The sequence below is a fragment of the Lacerta agilis genome, chromosome 1 (genome assembly GCF_009819535.1).
Source record: "Lacerta agilis isolate rLacAgi1 chromosome 1, rLacAgi1.pri, whole genome shotgun sequence".
In the NCBI taxonomy this organism is placed as follows: domain Eukaryota; kingdom Metazoa; phylum Chordata; class Lepidosauria; order Squamata; family Lacertidae; genus Lacerta; species Lacerta agilis.
Window position 1 is genome coordinate 8,125,082 of NC_046312.1, and position 17,900 is coordinate 8,142,981.

Below are 17,900 nucleotides of genomic sequence, written 5' to 3' on the forward strand. Positions count from 1 at the left end.
CAGTGTCCATGTTGAGTCCTGTTGTTGTATTATTGTGGGTGAGGAGTTGTTTTAGATTGGGTGGCTGTCTGTAGGCGATGATGATTATGTTCTATGTATCACAAGTTTCCATGTTTGCCTCGCCAGAAAGTGGCGGTATGGCAGGGAATCTAGCAATTCTAAAGTAACAGTCAGCATGACCTTGAAAGAAGAGATAACAGAACCTGTTTAAGCCAGCTGTACTCAGCTTCTGGGTTGATCCAACACATTATGCCTTTCCTCTCCTGCGTGGAACTGGCGTGAGTGAGTAACTCCTATGACAGAAGAAGACACACCAAAAGTACCTTGAACAGCAGTGTGGGCTTGGAAGCTGAGAAGGGAAGCAAGCATTGCATCAGGGCTGGGATACCTGTGGCCTTCTAGGTGTGGCAGGACTGCATCTTCCATCACCCTTGACCACTGGCCATGCTAGCTGGGGCTGTCACAGGCCTCAGGCCTCTTTCCTGAGGCTTGTAACAAATTTCTTTACTGGTTACTTCCTAACATACGAATCAAGTCCATGATGTATACCATATACAATCCTTATAGATATAGAACCTATTTAATTAAATCCAATGCAGATATACAGGTATTTCTTCCTTTCTTAATACATTCTTGTATTACACAGTCCTCAAATGTGATTAAGGAAAGGTCCCCGGAGTGTCACGGACAATACAGCTGATGAGGTTGGCTAGTATAGGTAGCAGACACAGGCTGGCTGGCCCAGGCAGAGACACAGGCCGGCCGGCCCAGGCAGCTGGGTAGGCAGAACAAGGTTTCCGGATATTTCCTTGTTTTGCCCCAAAGGGCTTCCTCATCTGTTAATAGTTCTATATAATATAAATACAGACAACTGATAATACAATGATTCCTATTTGACACGTAGAAATTACAAATATAAATCTGTTATATCATGACTAAAAAGTATAGAATTCATACATTATTAAGCATGATCAAGCATTAGAAGATACAGAGGTTGTACATACCATCGAAGTGTGTAACGATTACATAAGTAATGATTCTTGGACGATTTCCCAGGGTGTAGCCACTGTCACATGCTGGCAGCTTCTAGTAGCCACAGGTGAGCGCTGAGTGCAGGGTGGGGACCAAATGTCAACAAACTAATATTTAGTTATTTATTTATTAAATTTATATACCACCCTTCGTCATAAGATCTCAGGAGAGTTCACAGAATAAAATGCAGGACAAAAACAAGTAAATAAGTAAAGCAAAACAGCAAAACAATAAGCACCACCTTCCCACAGACAAATTTAAAAGGTTGTAGAATATTATTCTGTCAAAGGCCTGGTTGAAGAGGAATGTTTTTGCCTGGCGCCTAAAATATATATAATGAAGGTGCCAGGCAAACCTCCCTGGAGGGAGTATTCCATGAACAGGGAGCCACTACAGAGAAAACCTGTTCTTGTGTTGCTACCCTCCATACCTTACATCAAGGAGGCACACGAATAAGGGCCTCTGATGATGATCGCAGAGTCCGGGACAGTGTACCGTGTTTCTCCTAAAATAAGACACCGTCTTATATATTTTTTTGCTCAAAAAACACAGTATGGCTTATTTTCAGGGGATGTCTTATTTTAACCGTGTCGCATCGGTACGCTGCATAGCCACGCCTCCCCAGGCTGTTTTAATGGGAGGTGCCGCGTCACTATGGCTTATTTTCGGGGTATGGCTTATTTTTGGGGAACGGCTTATATTTCGCAAATGCATAGAAATCCTGCTATGGCTTATTTTATGGCTATGTCTTATTTTAGGAGAAACAGGGTATATGGAGAGAGGCAAGTATTGCAGTCCTGAGCCATTTAAGCCAGTGTGGTGTAGTGGTTAAGAGCGGTGGACTCATAATCTGGTGAACCGGGTTCGCTTCCCCACTCCTTCACATGCAGCTGCTGGGTGACCTTGGGCTAGTCACACTTCTCTGAAGTCTCTCAGCCCCACTCACCTCACAGTGTTTGTTGTGGGGGGGGGTAGGGAAAGGAGAATGTTAGCCGCTTTGAGACTCCTTCGGGTAGTGAAAAGCGGGATATCAAATCCAAACTCTTCTTCTTCTTCTTCTTCTTCTTCTTCTTCTTCTTCTTCTTCTAGGTCAAAACCAGCACTTTGAATTGTGCCTGGAAACTTGAGGATGACATGTCCCCCACCAGAAGTACTACACCTCCCCAAACATTTTATACAAAAATAACATAAGTACATGAGATTTTATTTTAATGTGTTGCTGTCATCTTACTGGGTTGTATCCAGCTGTCTTTCTGTGCATTGCATAGAGTTGGACTAGAGGATCCTTTGAGTCCTTTCCAACTCTCCAACTATCACCCCACCCCCAGCAGTCCTCTGTTTGATCCATTCTGGCCAGGATTGAGGTACCCTCTGCTGCAGATTTGAGGGAGCACAGAGGGCTACTGGGGGAAGGAAGGGACAAGTCCTCTTATGCAAGTGGAACCCTACTCATGTGACACTGGAGCTGTGAGCCGCTGTCTCTTTTAAAAGACAACTGTAACTTCTCCTTCAAGAGCGGGGCAGGGTTTCTGTTGACACTTGGATCAGTTTTTGTTTGAGATATATATATATATAGTCATCTGTTTAGATAAAAATACCATTTGTTCAGCATTTTGTGGTGAGCTTCACTGGTTATCTCCATACTTGCCCTGAGAATGAACCTATCTGGAGTGGGAGAAACCACCTTGCTTTTGCTGTTCTCAGCTCTCCATGGTCTCATTTAGACATTTATTCCAAGCACTGCCTGGAGGTGCCTGGGATTGGACTAGGGAACTTCTGCATAGTCCATCCTCATTGATTTGAAACATACTGTGATCTTAAAGTGCCATGCGGAACATCTACTTTAATTCCTTTAGCAGCGCTGCTGTGGAACCAACTAGAGATAGATTCTAATCAGTAATTTTTTTGTAAGATTCAAGTTTTCTATAAACATTTCTCAGTTGTGTATTCCAACATTCTCGTTTGCACACACATTGGCTCAAAAATATTTTAATTTGCTCATGAGTCAAAGACAGCATGAAGAACATGCAAAGTCATTTGGCGGCAGCAAATGTTCAGATTTGTGTTATGAGTGATTGGAAGCTGCAAGAACAGCAGCAGACATCAATTGGCTCACATCTGCAAGTCAGTTGTGGCCCAAATTGCTGCCAGCTCACTCACTGTGGCCATCAGTAGTCAAACAGGTGAGATGAGAGTGGAATCCTGGTCTCACTAAGGCTCCAGAGGTTTACCAACAAGCCTCTTGTGTTAAAAACTTCCATTTCATAAGAAGTTCCAAGCCCTTTAAGTGTTTTTCAGTTGGCCTAATGATTTCAACTATGCAAGGCAAACATTGTTAAGAAGCACCCCCCCCCCAAAAAAACCCCACAGCTTTTGCCTGATGATGCCTCAAGAGACTCCATTCTAGGAAGCCAAGCACACGTTCTCCAAGCAAGCTGAGTTGCAACAGCACCTCGTACAGTGGTACCTCTGGTTAAGTACTTAATTCGTTCTGGAGGTCTGTTCTTAACCTGAAACTGTTCTTAACCTGAAGCACCACTTTATCTAATGGGACCTCCTCCTCCTGCTGCGCCGCCAGAGCACGATTTCTGTTCTAATCCTGAAGCAAAGTTCTTAACCTGAAGCGTTTTTTTTCTGTGTTAGCAGAGTCTGTAACCTGAAGCGTCTGTAACCTGAAGCATCTGTAACCTGAGGTACCACTGTAAATTCATTGTCTCCTTTCACTCTAAATCTCTACGGTTCCTCCCTTATCATTTGCAACATTGAAATAAACAATGCAGTATTCATAACCCTCTGAGAAGTGTCAAACCAAGGTAACCGACATGCCATTCCTTCACTTCCCCCCTCCTCAGTGGCCTGAAGTTCTTGTCAGAAGAGATGAAGAGATAAATAGATAAATAAATTTCTTATTGAACAACAAAAACAATATAGGATAATATAATAACAGAATAATATAAGTTCAACACTATGAGCGTTTGATAATGATGTCAAAAGAAAAATAAAAAAAATTAGGAGCTGAATGAAATGGATACAATAATAACATTATAAATGTATAAAAACACAGTTTCTACGGTATTGTACAGTGAAAGTGACTGGGGGGAGGGAGAAAAATTGCAACTACTGTATTTACTTCAATTCCAATGTTGCATCTGGTCAGCTGTCTTCATTTTACAGTGATTGGTTAGATTCTCTGAGACAGTCACTGATTTAATAGTACTGTACTGTATAATGCTATTTTTAAACTTTTTATACTTTGTACTGTATTTGATTTTTATTCTGTATACCATTTTGAGATTTATTTACTTTTCGTGTTTGGGCTCTGTTTGGTGTCCTATTTGATTTTTACCTACACTTTGTATATTGTTTTGAGATTCCTTTATAATGTATTTGATTTTTATATTGTATATTGAGACGTGGCTTGTTTGTTTTGTAGTTGATCTCTACTTTGTAGTCTTTTCTAAGCTCCTTGTCCTTTCTTTTGCCTAATGTCCTGAAACTATGTTTTACGGGATTTGGTTTTTATTTTCTTTTAGATTGTTTTGAATATAAAGCGATGAAGAAAATTATGTAATAATAATGACTCCTACTGGAAATCTCCAGGCAATGGATGGCAAATTTCTGGAGCTAAGCTTGGTGTAAAGTTGCACTGTTGCCAGAGCTTGTCAAGGACTAAAGGAGTATAGTACTGACAGGGAGCATTTTTCAGCTTGAGGCCACATTCTTGTTGTATGGGCAACTTCCTGAGGGTCACGTATCCGTGGTGGGCACAGCCAGAGGTAAAGGGGCACACCAAGAGATTTGACTATTAGTTCTGAACAGTAGGCTACATTCCAGCAATACAAAAACCAGAGGCTTCACATACACACATCCAGGCAAGCAAGAGGCATTTTCAGAATTCAAACGTCTATTGTTTCCACACCAAAGGACTCGGGAAGGGTTTGGAGCAGAGCTGGTGCGGGGTTTAGCCTGGAAACTGGTCTTGCGGAGAAGGCTTGACCCAGGAAAAGGACCAAAGGCCAGAAAGAGAGGCCTGGGTAGCTGTACTGATCTCTAGAGCAGTGTTTTTCAACCTTTTTTGGGCAAAGGCACACTTGTTTCATGAAAAAAATCACGAGGCACACCACCATTAGAAAATGTTAAAAAAATTAACTCTGTGCCTATATTGACTATATATAAAGTAATTCTCTTGAATAGGAATCAAATAAACAAATTTTTCCCACGGCACACCAGGCAACATCTCGCGGCACACTAGTGTGCCACGGAACAGTGGTTGAAAAACACTGCTCTAGAGCATGAGGTTCCCCACTCCTGAGGTTTAGGATATGGCAGAAAGTCAATGGGGCAGATATTTATCTATTCCCACCCTGTGAGCCAATTTTGACAGGTTTGGGGCCCCATCAATCACCTGACGTCTGGATGATATCAAGTGATATAATTAGGCCCCTTAAAACTCTACAATTCATTTTTGTTATTTAAAAACAATTTTATTGAAATATGCTTAAAAATAAAATCCAATATCCATACAATATTGCATTCAAACTCAAAAAGTTACAAAAAGAACAAAAGGCAAAAAAGGAGATAAGTTACATACAGTGTTACATTGAACTTTAAAAATTACAAAAAGAGAAAAAAAGAAAAAAGCGAAAGAAAAGGTAAGTTACACACACAACTAACATCCAGTTACAAAAAAGAAAAGAATTACAAATAATAATAAATAGATTAGAGATAAAAGTTACCGATATAGATTAAAAGACTTCCTAAAACTCTACAATTCAATGATTCTGTGATCCAGTTGAGATTCCTGTATTGTAGGGGGTTGGACAAGATGACCTGTGGTGTCCCTTCCAACTCTACAATTCTATGATTCTATGACTGATAGGTGGACAATCCCACCACCTGTCAAAGCAGACACATAGGGTGGGGGTATGGGAGCGCCCAGCAGGACTTACCACAGACCACTTGCTGATCAGCTTATACCATCCCATGACAGCAGATGAGTGACAAGTGGAGGTGGTTAGGGGGGCAAATACCTTGTGGGCCAATTTACTGGCTGATCCACAGGCTGGAGGTTCCATAGCCTTGGGGTACGATGTCAGTGTGCCTCCCCTGTTGCAGTTGCCCACATTCTACTCAATAATTTCACCCTATTTTAGCCAATACATCTGATATGTTTGCAGAAGTATCTGTCATGACTGCAACCAGGGGCGTAGGAAGGGTGTATGTGTGGTGGGGGTGGTTAAACCTGGGTGACGTCCCAGAGGGGGGTGACAAAATCTTCTCTGGGCGGTTTGCTGCTGCACCAATCGCCCCTTGGGCGGATTGCCACCATGCTGATCGCCTCCCCCCCGGGCGGATCGCCGCCACACCAATCTGCCCCCTGGGCGGATCGCCCCGCCCCCTGGCATGTGCGCTACTCTGGGTGCCCGAGCGACTAGCTCTGCTTCTGACTGCAACATAGCTGGCATTGCAATTGCAGCATGGAGCTTATAGCCCCAACAGCCACCAATCTTTAAAAGATAGCAAAGAGTTGGTTGTAAAACTCTGTCCTCCTCTTTCGAAGAATTCTCCAGAGCAGGCAAATTCAGAAAAGGAACATCCATAATACTTTCTGCGCTTGGGGACTTCTGAGATCAGAGCCACACATGGCTGTTTTAATGGTAAGGAAACAACATTATTGAAAAGTGCTTAATCTCTTTCATATGCATCCACACACATATACCAGAGGAGATCTGTGGGTTGTTTTTTTTAATGTTTTGGCAATACTAGTATAACTAGTCCTGCCAATAATTTAGGACTATGGTTGCAACATTCTTCTTTCCCTCTGGAGGAAATGTGCAAGAGCTCATTCATGTTCTCTGTTGACATACTCATCCAGAGCTTGTCCACAATTCAAATCTCACTCCAAATTAGGGACTCACTGGGGCCACGTTCACACCAAACATTCAAAGTACTGTGATACCACTGTAAGCCAAAGGCTGCTATTCTTATAGCGGCCAACCAGATGCATATCGGAAGCCTGCAAGCAGGACCTGAGTGCAGCAGCAACTCGCTCCTCTTGCAGTTTCCAGCACCTGCTATTCAAAAGCATACAGCCTCTGCCAGTGGAAGTAGAAGACAGGCATCAGGCAGGGCCGGCCCACCCAAGAGGCAAGGTGAAGCGACCACCTCAGGTAGCAGAATCCAGAAGTGCAGCAAATCCCAATGTAGATCTTCACTCACCCTTTGTTCCCTGGCGGCAAGGAGGGATGCCATTTTGTGGTTCATTCACCTCAGCCGCCGAAATGTCTTGGGCCGGCCCTATTAGGGTTGGTAGCCATTAAGATTTGGACATTACTGTACTGGCTGAAACAAAAGATAGTCCTTGTCTATAGTTGCATACACAGTTCTGAAAATCCCTCTTGATGGAAGTTTGTCTTGGTTCCCTCTATAAATTTTGGTGGATGACAAAATACCCTCCCCTCCTCAAAGGCTTTTGGCTTCTAACATCTGCATTTAATAGCTGGCTCAAGATGAACTACTTATTTGTAGGCATCGCTCTGTCTCCTGCTGATGCTTTTTGAATGTTGTTTTATTTATGCTGTGCTGACTTTGGTAATTAGCAATTTTAACTGTTTCAAGTGATGACTTTAGTCACACTTTTTACTATTTATAGGAAAAGTGAGGGGTGAATCTTTTAGATAAATAAACTCCACTTGTGGTCCTCTGGATTTGAGGTACCTGTACATTAGTTCTCCTACGTTAAGGCAAAAAATAAAATACAATTCACTTGTAGTTAGTGGGGTCTCCTGATACTATCACATGTACAGTATATGCCTGTATTATTATTATTAATTCTACCTTCCTGAGCAGTGGTTCTGCTCCTGCTTTTTCTCCTAAATCACTTTACCTTTTCCTCAGCCGTTTGTATTTCTAACCTGCCATGTAGGGCTGCTTGTTCTGGTGGAGGTCTGCCGTGTTTTAAAGCTCCACTCGCACCCCAGGCACAAATATTCCTGTTTTTTCTCTACCAGAAGCTGTGGAAGAGGCTCCAGTAACGTTTTGTCGGGGTTGGTTTTTTTTGTACAAGCATGTCCATTTAGCGAACAAAACACGACGAACGCGCTGCACCCTCAATCCATGGTGGGCGGGAAATCGGCGTGTATTATGTAAACAGCAGCAAATGTTTCGGTTGCTATTCCCCCCCCCCCCCCCGCGCCATAAATTTATTTCACCAGCACCAGCACTAATACAAATATAATACTACTAATAATAGAAGAGTGTGATGCGCAAGGTGGGCTGCGCCCGCCTGGCCGCTTTCTCTCTACAGTATTTCCAAAGCTTCCCTCAGCCCGTAGAGAAGGCGAAGGCCCGCTGAGGGACGAGGGTGATGTAATAACCACCCGGCCTCAGCAAACAACTCCACCTCGCCTCCCTCCTCAGCCAGCCCCAACATCCGGGCTCTCGCCGCGCGCTGCGCCACAGCCGGCGGTACGAAAGGGGAAAAGAAAAACGACCAACGACCGTCGAAGGCTGCTACTCAAGGAGACGCGGCCGCGGGGTTGGACGGACGGAGGGGAGAGGCGGGCGGAAAGGCTAGCGATTGCGCGCCCATTGGCCGCTCAGGGAGCGCAAGCTCGAGCCGGCGTGCGTGCTTGCGTGTTTAGTGGGGAGGGGGGGAGACAACAACTGCGCGTGCACGCACGCACGGCACGTACGCAGGCCAGGCAAAGGAGGCCGGCGGGAGAGTTCCTTCCCCCCCCCTCTCTCTCGCGCGCGGGCGTGCCTCCCCTGCCTTGTTATACAGCCGACTCACCCCGCGCACGCGCGGTGGCGAGGCGAGCTCGCGCTTTCGGCGTCTTCTCCGCTCCGCGCTTACGTCGTCCTCCTCCCTCTCCCTCGCTCTCGCGCGCTGGGTGGTTCTCTTTGCGCGTGCGCGACCCTTGCTTGCTTGCTTGCTTCGGTTGCCCGCCCGCCTGAGGGAATTGAAGCGGAGTTGAGGCGGGTGCTGGTGGTGGTTGGGGGGCGAAGACGGGAAAGCGCGTGAGGCGCCGTTGCCGCCGCGAGGGGAAGAGTGAGACCCGCGTGCGCCGCGGGAGGGGTGGGGTGGGCGACGGGGAGGCCGGGCGAGATGAGCGCTCGGCTCCCCGCTAGGGCCAGCGAGGAGGAGCAGCAGCAGCACAAACAGCGGCCGCGGCTGCCTTCGCCGCAGTCGCAGTCGCCGCCGCCATCGTCTCGCCCCGTCTGAATGAACTGAGGCGAGAGAGGCCGCTTTCGCCGGCTCGGCCCGGTCTGGCCCAGGCCTCCTCCCTGCGCCGCTTCGGAGCGCCCACTCAGAGCCCCCTCTCCCGTAGGGTAAGTGGAGGCCCCGAGGGTGGCCGGGGAGGCCTCGGGTGCGCCTGGGTGGAGGGAGAGAGAAAGGCCCAGCAGGAGGAGGAGCCCGCCGCCGCCGCCTGGATCTTGGGGCCTGGAAGTCAGTGGGGAGGAAGGGCGAGGAGGCGCCCGGCCTGCGTGTCGTGGGAGGATGAGGCGTCTCTCTCTGTGTTGTAATCCTCCTCAAAAGATCCGGCGACCCTCCCCCCCCCCCGCCAGCAGCTGGCATTTTAAAACACGAGCTGTTGGGGGAGGGGCAGAGACGGTCGCAAACTGGGAATCGGATGTATCAGTGCACGGATCTGCCCCAAGGAGCTTACAGTCGGAAATCCTGCACGGGGGCTTGGGAGTGGGGGTAAAGGCAGCAGCAGAGGGGAAAGGAACCAGGGTAGCTGTGAAAGACTTAATGTCTTCAGCTCCTGGTGTTGGTGAGCTAATTCCACCCCACCCCCCTTTCCTTACTAGTATATGTATGTATGTGGGTGGGTGTGAATTGGGAGGCCTTAAAAGTAAGTCAGTTCGTAGAGCAAAGTGACCCCTGCTCTCTGAGTCATTGGTTCGAGCCCCACTTTGGGCTGAAGATTCCTGCATTGCAGGGGGTTGGACTAGGTGGCCCTCAGAGGTCCTTCCAACTCTGATTCTGTTATTCCTAAACCAAAACCATGCTCTTTTCAGTTTATTTTAAACACCCTAATAGGCTGAGCCTTTAGTATATACAGGGTGCTAAATCTGACAGGCAAGTCTTTACGCGTTTCCTTGTGGGAGGGAAGAAGGCTACCTGTATTTGATTTTGGCAGAACTTATTTATTTAGCACTGCAATCTGAAACAGAAAGGTTTTAGTTGTTTGTGTGTGTGTGTGTGTGTGTGTGTGTAGAAGGCGGCCAAATGTTTGGGATTTGATTCCTCTGTGTTCATTGTTCATGCCAACCCAATCCGGTGATGACGTAGCTGGATGTCTGTATCTTCCCCTGGAGGGATGGTGGTGGGCGAAAAAGCTTGCTGTCTGCCAGAATTTATTAATAATGGTTATAAGCACACATTCTCCTCCTCCTGCAAAGCATTCTGCTATCATTCACAGAGAACCCTTAATAAATGAGTCTATTTATAAAGCGCCCCACCCTGCTGCATCATCCACTTTGCTAGGTATATACTTTCAGATATGCAATATTTATGAAGCAGTCTGCTTCAATGATTGCCTTCCTACACACACACACAGCTATTGCTGTCTCTTTTAGAAGAAAAAAGGTGTGGGAAAGGGAAATGAACCCAAACAAAAAAGGGTTATGTAAATGTGCCACTTCTTGTGATACTTTGAATAGTCGAAGTGGGTGTGAGATGTTGTTTTCAGAGGGCTGTACTATTGCCCATTGAAATGCAAAAGGTAATTTATTATATTTTTTTCAAGTCTGCAAAGTATTTTTTTTTAACAGAACAGTGATGCTATAGTTATTTATGGTGCTTGTTATGATTTTGGCTCTGTCTATTTTGTGCTAACAATATTCCAGATTCTGCACCAAGCAACTATGAATTCTGTAGCCTGTGTGTGTGTATATTATGCAACATAAGCAGGTTTGCGTATATTTGTTGTGTTCTGCTTTTAGTAGTTGGGGAGGGGCATAAAGTTATATATGGCACAGTAGCCTGACTCCTGATCAGTGTAAATTTTGCTTAGCCTTCTCACCCCCAGATTTCATGAGACATTTCTTAGCTATAAAGAGATGGGGGGGGGGAGCCACAAAAGCTGTGACTTGGTTGTTAAGTTTTGGATCCATTATGCAGTCTTCCATTTAAGTAATTTGATAAGAATACACATTTCTGGTGCTTGTAGTTTAAAATACAGATCATTTTAAAGTTCTATAAAAGGGCATAATTTTTAAAAGCACAGATTTTGGGTTTAGGATTCAGATTTCATTGTAGAAAACAGCAAGTTGTGTAGTTACTTCCGTGCGATGATAGCCCATCTTATGACGTACTAGTTGTTTTAGAGTTTGTGATTTCCTTACAAACAAGAATTGAATCTCTTCAGCTTATTGAGGAATCACTCTGCAAACATGTGTTTTGTTAAAGCAGGTATGTATATTGGAACATGGAGAGAACAGTTTCTTATTACCAGTGCTTTTTCTCTAAAAAAAAACATGCTTAGGGGTACTCATTTTCCTACTCATATTGAAATACTGCCCCTCAATGAGGCCAAACTTAGATTCACAAAATGTTTAGGGGTATGCATACCCCTGCGTCCCCCCAGAAAAAAGGCACTGCTTATTACCATAACCTAATAGACACACATTTTCCTCACATGTGTTTTGAGTTCTCAGGTTGAAAAAGAAGTTGAAAAGACTCTTAAACATCATTATAACAGTAGTAATTGAAATGTGACCTAGCATATTTTCCCTTAGTCTGCAGACAGTGCTGCAGTGCTTGTGCTGTTGAAGGCGTTGTCAGTCCCTAAGAGTGAAGGTAAGATTTCACTCCTCAGAAGAGTGAGCCTCGAAGAGCCCTAATGGAAGTAGCTGAGCTGTCAGATTTTCTTTCCCTTTATAAAGCTGTGTAAATAGTAGAAATGAGCACTGTACTTAGAAGCACAGTTTGGCAGAATATAGGGAATATGTGAGGATATAGCATAGCCAGGTAATCTTCCTCTGGGTCTCTGCTTTCTTTCAAGAGCCAGATGGGTGGAATATTTATACATGCAGATGACAGCTAGACACTAATACTAAACATGGCAAAATAGTTTAAGAACTCTCATCATACCACTTTCCACCCACTGGAGCTGGGCTTATTGCCGGAACCCCTATGAGAGCCTTTGCTTATTCTGGGTTAAAGCTCGTATGCTTTTCACTCCCTGTTATGAAGCAACTGTATGGCAATCAAATCCTACTGACTTCTCTTCCATATAATATATTAAGGATTAAGTGATAATTATCTTGGGCGGGATTCAACTAAATTGTTTTTGTGGAACAAGGTCCAGTCCTGCAGCAGAACTATCTTCCCTCTCCTTCCCCTATGCCCCCTAAGCCTGCTCTGGAGGGTTGGTGGAATCCCAAGAACAGCTTTAGGAGGTGGGCAGGGGGAGGATAGAGAAGAAAGTCCTGTTGCAGAAGTCAAATAAATAAATAAATAAATAAATAAATCCTTCCAGTAGCACCTTAGAGACCAACTAAGTTTGTTCTTGGTATGAGCAAGAACAAACTTAGTTGGTCTCTAAGGTGCTACTGGAAGGAATTTTTTTATTTTTTATTTTGTTTTGACTATGGCAGACCAACACGGCTACCTACCTGTAACTGTTGCACAAGTGTACTTGCTCCCTGCACACATACTCCACTTAGCACTGCATTGAATTCCACCCCACGTTTTACTATAACGAGTCCTCACATTCTCTAGTGCGCTTAAGTAACTACCTATGGTCAGGATGGATTTGATTTAAATCAAACTGATTTAAATCACTAGTCAGTAAGGCTCAGGGTGGATTTAAATAAAAAAAATCCGATTTAAATTAAAAAAAAACTACTCTCAACAGTCTTGTGAGGTAGGTTATTGTTCATTTTGGTGTAACACAATATATATGTGATAGCAGCTTCAACAAATGATATGGGAAAGTGAGGTAAATGGGTCAAATGTTCCTTAATGTAGAAACCACTAACCTGTAAGCCAGGCATCCCCAACATTTGGCCCTCCATATGTTTTGGACTACAATTCCCATCACCCCTGACCACTGGTCCTGTTAGCTAGGGATCATGGGAGATGTAGGCCAAAACATCTGGAGGGCCACAGGTTGGGGGTGCCTGCTGTAAGCAGTCCTGTATCAAGATAGGGAATCATGCTGCATTGGAGGGATGAAGTTTGACCAGTAGAGCAAGGAAGTATAGAACTGGGTTCCTAATCTAGTGAGACTGGAAACCAAGTCCACTTTCTACTTTTTGTGGGGATTAGTGACTGAGCTCAGAATTTTAGATTTACTTCAGTACCTTCATCAATCTAGTAATCAGTAATTTTAGTAGACTTCTAGACTATTTGTCAGGTGTGAGATTATATTTCTATAAAATTCTAATAGATTTATATTAGAAAACCAAAGTTGGTTAAATGCTATGAAACTACATTATAAATCTTTAGAAAGGCTTCATTTTGTTGGTAGGGCAGACGAGTCATATGTAGAAGACCCTACATCAGGTCCCTGGATTCTCCTATTAAAATGCTTAGGTGGCAGGTCTGGCAAAGACCTTATTTCTCAGACTTCAAAGAAATGCCACCTGTAGATAGTACTGTATTAGATGCACCAGTGATTAGACTCTATAAGGAAGCTTCCTGTGTTCATATGATACATCCCAAAGAATTAATTTTTGAAAAACAATTTTAAACACTCAAACTGTAAAATGTTAGTCTGGAAGCTGTTGCAGAATGCACCAAAGAGCAAGCTGCATAGAGTGTTTTGCTCTTACTTTGGCTCAGCTTCATTTGTTGCCTAAATCTGGACAGAGTTCAAAGCATTGGTTGCTTTAAGAAGCCCTTACATAGTCACTTATCTAGCTTTGGCATCATCATCACTTTTGTTGCAGCTTCTTGCTTTAGTCTGATGGCCTGACATCTTTATCTTTGGGCAGTGTCTTTGGCCATTTCTCTGGTGTTTTAATGGTTGGTTTAGAGCAGTGATGGCGAACCTTTTTGAGCCCGAGTGCCCAAACTGCAGCGGAAAACCAACTTTTTTATTTCAAAGTGCCAACACTGCAATTAAACCTGAATATCGAGGTTTTTAGTTAGAAAAAACTCCTACAGTTGTCCAGACATCTGCAATCTTAAAAGTAAAACACAATAACAAAGTTTTCAATGTTACAGTTTTTTATTTAAAAAAACATAAACTCTACATGTGCATGTATTTTAGACAAAGGGATACTCAACTTGTAATAATGATTATATGCCAGAACAACACCTGAAGGCTGACGTGTGGGGCTGGTATATACCAGGTTTCCCTGCCCCTCTGAGCCACTGGGAGTCAGGGAATCATTCACTCCAAGAATAGTATTGAAAATAGCAAATACAATCCTTCAAGGTGGTGGTGGTTTTTTTTGGGGGGGGGGTAATGCTCTCAAGCCACACTATTCTTTTAGAATCAAATTCTCTGCTTTCGGATGACTAAGCTCTGAATACAGCCTTGGGTGTATGTAACTTCTGTTTTAGATGCAAAAGTCAGAAGAGTTTTCAAAGGAAAAAAATCACTTGAAGCTTAAAAATAAAATGCCATGTTAATGACAGTATATTAAAACACACTTTTTTAAAAGCACCCTAGGTTCTTTAGGCTGCAATCCTTACCTGGGAGCAAGTCCCGCTGATGTTAATGGGGCTTACTTTTGAGTAGAGCTGTATTGGCTTTCCCTGTTACTGTTGTTTTTAACACTTGCTTCCTTCCCCCTTGCCATTAAAGAAGAGAACAAGATCTCGGCAGTAGTGCCTAAGATTAATCGCACAAGTCAGGGGAAAGGGAGACCCACACAATACATTGGGGGGGGGGGCTTGCCTGCATGGGCTTCCTTTGCTTTTATTTTGAAATGGGGCCTGAGCCCAAACAGTGGCTGGAAATCCCTTTTCCTTGAACTGCAGCCACCCTTCTCTCTACCGAACAACCCCTCCTCAGCCATTAAAACAGACATATAGATGTTCTGTAGAGCGATCCCAGCACAATCACTGTTTTTTTAAGGAACAACACGATTCTCAACACGATTCTCCTTTATGGGGTCTCCGTTTGCGCCACTCTTTGTGCAAAGCTCTCAGCAGCAGCTCCATACCCAAACAAGACCAAAATAGGGTGTTTGGGGAGAGAAAAAGAAATGTATGGCCATTGCATTAAAGGCATTTATTCTGTCGATTGCTCCTGCTTCCCCCCCCCCCCCCCGGAGAAAACCTTAATCCTTGTCTCCCCTCAGGCTGTCAGCAAGGAATCAAGGAATCCCCGGGTTTTGGCTGTGAAAGGGAGCGCCCTGCACGCTTCTTGCAGGAGCCCTTGCCGGCTAGCCTCCCTCCTGATCCCCATGCAAAAGCCGCTACGGTGAGGGGGTGGGGTGGGAGGAGAGTTTGGAAAGCGGCAGGCAAAAGCGACAAGTGGGCAGGCAGCTTCTTCCCAGGAGAGAAGCCAAGGAAACGCTCTTGCGGGGCCGGTCGGGGGCTTCTGGAGAGCGGAGCGCAGCAGCCGCCGGGCACAGTGTGTCCCGGGGCACAGCAGGTGAGGCTGGGGATGCCAAGCGCTCCCGTGGGCGAGACTACTCCTCCTCCTCCTCCTCGCTTCAAGCACCGCTGCTGGGAAACCTCGTCGCTGTCGTTACCTCGTCCTCGTCGCTCGCGTCGAATCCGCAGCAGCAGCCAGCAGCAGCAGCAGCCAAACACCACTGGGACAGGCGCCAAGGAGGGAAACTGCTGCTGTCTGCTGCTGCGCCTGCGCTGGCAGAAACGAGGCAGGACGCATGAGCACAGCAGCAGCGCCCTCAGCCTCCGGAGGGCGGGCCGCCGGCCAGCTGGAGAAGTGGACGGGCGCAGGCGGGCCACGGGGGCGGCGCGGTGCAGCGCAGCGCAGCGGCGCCCCCCACCATTTCCCAGCCCCTGGCGTGCCGGCAGAGAGAGCTCTGCGTGCCAGCTGTGGCACGCGTGCCACGGGTTCGCCATCACTGGTTTAGAGTCTTTGACCTTTGGAAGGCTATTTAGTGCTAACTAGTGATTGGATGTCTATTCTGCTGCTGTTTTAGTTCTTAATATTTTCTTTTGTAATCTTTATATTATCATTTTGTGTTTTTGGATCTTTTGTGAGCTGCCTCATATTGAGTCCAAACAACGTACTTATAATAATAAATAAGATGCATATCTGGCCAATTAGATATGTTAGGCTGAGAGATAAGTTAAGGTCACCCAGGAAAATTTCCTTGGAACAGAGAACTCTATAGTTTAATAAACTTTGGGGGGGAAAGTACCTCGTGTTTATAGGATCAGTTCGAAATTGAAATGCTGTCTAAATAAAAAGGTAGTATAAATTAAAATGAATTTGAGTATCTGTCAACACCTACAATTTAGTTAAATATCAAATATCAGCATTGGACATTTTAAAGTAGAGATTGGATGGCCATGAGGTTCTTGCTTTGCATTGGGTTGGATAAGGGTCCCTCCCATCTCTACAATTCTATGAAACTATCCTCAGTTGGCTAAGATTGAGCCAAGTTAGGTAAAGTAATATATTACTTCTTTATCTCCTTTATGTTTGCTTTGCAAACCTCAGTAAATGTGTTTTCATGTTTCTCCATAAGCAACTTTGGCTTTTATCCAAGTATTGCTGCACATATCTTAACTACAGGTAGGTAGCCGTGTTGGTCTGCCATAGTCAAAACAAAATAAAAAATAAAAAAATTCCTTCCAGTAGCACCTTAGAGACCAACTAAGTTTGTTCTTGGTATGAGCTTTCGTGTGCATGCACACTTCTTCAGATACATTGAAACAGAAGTCACCAGACCCTTAAATATAGTGAGGGAGTGGGGAGGGGTATTACTCAGAAGGGTGGTGGGAATGGGTGATTGGCTGATAGGTGTGGAAAACCTCTTGATGACTGTTAACGACTGCAATATTTTAACTGTTACACATGTGAGAAGTTGCACTGACTTAAGTACACAAAAGACTGGTATTATATGCCTTTCTGGATCAATAACAGAAGACACAATTTGTTTATATCATGACCAGTAATATGATGTCAGCATTTTGTTTAAAAATGTCTTAACATAGATTAATATCTTATTGGATGAACTAGCTGCTCTAAACTCCAATGTAGGGATGGGGAACCTATAGCCCTCCAGATGTTGCTAGGCAGTAACTCCCACCATCTTCTGATGATTGACCAAGTTGGCTGGGGCTAAATGAAGTTGGGAGTCCAAGTACATCTGGAAGACAACAGGTTTCTCACTCCTGCTCTAGTGAAAGCTGTGTTAGAAACTGAAGTATGAAAGCTAAATGGCACCTTAAACCTAGGTTATGGGCCCAACAACGGAATGTCCAGCCATTTTTTTTAATAACAAGAATGCAAAGCTGAAAATGAATGAACTGCAGCTAAATATTATGTTCATTTTTCACATGGTCTTGTCCTTTCCCTGCCCACCCCCCTAATATTGTTAAAAGGGCCTCTTCTCCAGTCTTAAAAGAGTAGCTGGAAGTAGGGAAGCAGAAAAAGGTCTTTCTTTCCTTCTACTCTGCAGTTTTAATCTGAAATCTTAGGCGCAGTACTGTACCAAGAGCTTAGAAACTGCTCATGCTAATGAAGTTCCCTGTCACAAAATGTGCCTAGAACAGGCATAGGCAAACTCGGCCGTCCAGATGTTTTGGGACTACAACTCCCATCATCCCTAGCTAACAGGACCAGTGGTCAGGGATGATGGGAGTTGTAGTCCCAAAACATCTGAATGGCCGAGTTTGCCTATGCCTGGCCTAGAACAATCGGAGTTTCAAACACTGAGTGAAAGATAACATTTTACCTTGCTTCATTATTCTTGTTAAATTG

General features: G+C 44.6%; 1 protein-coding gene across 2 annotated transcripts in view; it reads left to right on the forward strand.

Annotated features, from left to right (window-relative positions):
- Window positions 1-9,082: 9,082 nt before the first annotated feature.
- The window catches only part of PPM1A (protein phosphatase, Mg2+/Mn2+ dependent 1A), a 33,970-nt gene continuing 25,152 nt past the window's right edge, over window positions 9,083-17,900 (forward strand). The window contains exon 1 of one of the 2 annotated variants that reach the window (XM_033172579.1): window positions 9,083-9,363. The gene's annotated coding sequence lies outside the window, so the exon portion shown is untranslated. The remainder of the gene's footprint in view (window positions 9,364-17,900) is intronic. The other variant, XM_033172657.1, reaches the window with a different exon arrangement.